General features: G+C 49.8%; 1 long non-coding RNA gene across 1 annotated transcript; it reads right to left on the bottom strand.

Annotated features, from left to right (window-relative positions):
* Positions 1–650: 650 nt before the first annotated feature.
* On the bottom strand, positions 651–1,334 carry LOC137461896 (uncharacterized). The gene is made up of 2 exons (XR_010993528.1): positions 1,073–1,334; positions 651–886 (listed from the first exon to the last, which is right to left on the bottom strand). It is a non-coding gene; the product is annotated as an uncharacterized lncRNA (long non-coding RNA).
* Between the last annotated feature and the right edge of the window lie 562 nt (positions 1,335–1,896).

The following is a 1,896-nucleotide window of genomic DNA, read 5'->3' as shown; positions in this document are numbered from 1 at the left end:
ACAGGAGAAAGCAGCAGACCAGACTCTTTCTCTGCTCTTCCTAGTTTCCCATGTGAAAGCCTGGTTTTCCCACACCGGGATGGCCACCAAGTGTCTCAGGCACTTAGACTCCTATGGAGCAGTGAGTGGCACCTTCAGGGGGCAGAGGGGCCTTTGCCCTCCCTCTGCCAGGTTTCTCCATGATTTTCCTTGCAAGTTCACAGGCGTTGGCATCCCTCAGATGCTTTGGTGCCTGAAACATGCGGTGACAATGTCCTCGTACCCTCAGGTCCTGCCTTCCGAGGGGAAGGAGAATGGGAACACCATGAGCCACTGCCATGGAGCTGTTTGATGATGGATTTGGAGTGGTCAAGGTGACCTTTTTGGTATGGGGGCTGTGCGGGTCCCCATGCATCCCCCATGCCTGCCTGGCCATCGAGCCCTTTTTGCCGTCAGGACATTCATCACCAAACTATCACAGTATTTAAATGAGTCAGATTAATCACTTTATCATCCAAATACAGGTGGATTAATGCCGTCACTTAAAACTCTGTTTAAGCAGATGATTTTTTTAAAAGAGCTCAATAATTGAGGGAATTACCGCAAAAATTAGAAAAATTAACAGTTTATTTACTACTTATTGTCAGAGCTGCCAGCCAAGAAAAAGTGGGATCAATAAGCATTTGTTTTACCCTCCTACACCTCTCTCCCCTCAAACTGGCCCTCTGCTAACACAAATCTGGGGCTCCTGCACTGACTGTCATGGCCAAGACTGAGCAGGTAAGCATGGAAATACCCTCACATGGGGATAACTGAGCTCCATCTCCACGTATTTTAATATGGGAAATGTCATCTGCTGTTCCAGCTCCTCTCATAAACAGGGAATGTGCCTGTCAGCAAGCTGAACCTGTAAAAGTTGAATAATATTTGTTGATTAATGTAGTCAATGGATTTCATATTTCCTTTAAAATAGTTGCTCCATATTTCTGTAAATTATTCATCCAGTTTATAAGGCAAAGCAAATATTTGTGAATAGATATGAATTATGTGATTTATAAGAATGAAATATTCATGAGTCATTTTCATTATTCACCTCGTCCTGGAATTGCTACATAAATCTGATCAAGCAAATAGATTTGGGGAAGCTCAGCCCGAATTTGCAGGTATCATAGCTCTCGCATGGTGAACCAGAGCAGGTTTGGGCTGAGCTCCTGAGCTGTGTTTTTGGCTGTGCCTGCTCGGGCTGATGACCCACGGCTCTGAGGAGAGGCAGGGCAGGACAGGGCAGCCGAGCCAGAGTGTGCCCTGCAGCCCTGCTGCCTGCCAAAATCAGCTTTCACCTGAATTTCAGCAGAGGCAAGGGCAGAGAGGAGACTAACACTTCCCCCCCGACAAGGACGCCAGCGCTGCTGGGAGGTCGTGCAGCACCATGGGGAAGGATGCTGGGGAGAGGTGGGAGGGATGGCCACAGACAGCGGGAGCGTGGGCTGTGCAAAATTAGGGAAAACTGGATCGAAAGCCCGGTGGCTCCAATCTGAGCACTCGCAGATGCCCTTTGCCAGCCTTCAGCCAGGCAGGACTCCGTGCAGTTGTGAGAAGAACCCCAAAGTCTCCCTGGCTTCCCACTCACTCCTCCCCACCTGCCCACTGCACCCACTCCAGGAGGGCAGGCTTTGTCCCTGGTCGCTCCCACTGACTGCCTGGGGAGCCTATTCCCTGCAAGAGCCAGGCAGCTCTCCCGTGTGCATCACCCAGAACATCACCTTTTCCCCCAGGCTTTTCATTAAAAGGGGTTTCTTTTTCCAAGCAGTCTCCAAAGGAGATGCCCAAACCCCTGAGCAGCGGGAGCAGCAGGAGAAGCAGCACAAGAAGGACGTGCATAGGTGGGGGTGTTTATCTCAGTTTCTGCTTTCCAAA

This window comes from Anomalospiza imberbis, chromosome 23, assembly GCF_031753505.1.
Source record: "Anomalospiza imberbis isolate Cuckoo-Finch-1a 21T00152 chromosome 23, ASM3175350v1, whole genome shotgun sequence".
Classification (NCBI taxonomy): Eukaryota; Metazoa; Chordata; class Aves; order Passeriformes; family Viduidae; genus Anomalospiza; species Anomalospiza imberbis.
The sequence above is the reverse complement of the archived record's forward strand: the minus strand, read 5'-3'. Positions and strand labels throughout refer to the sequence as shown.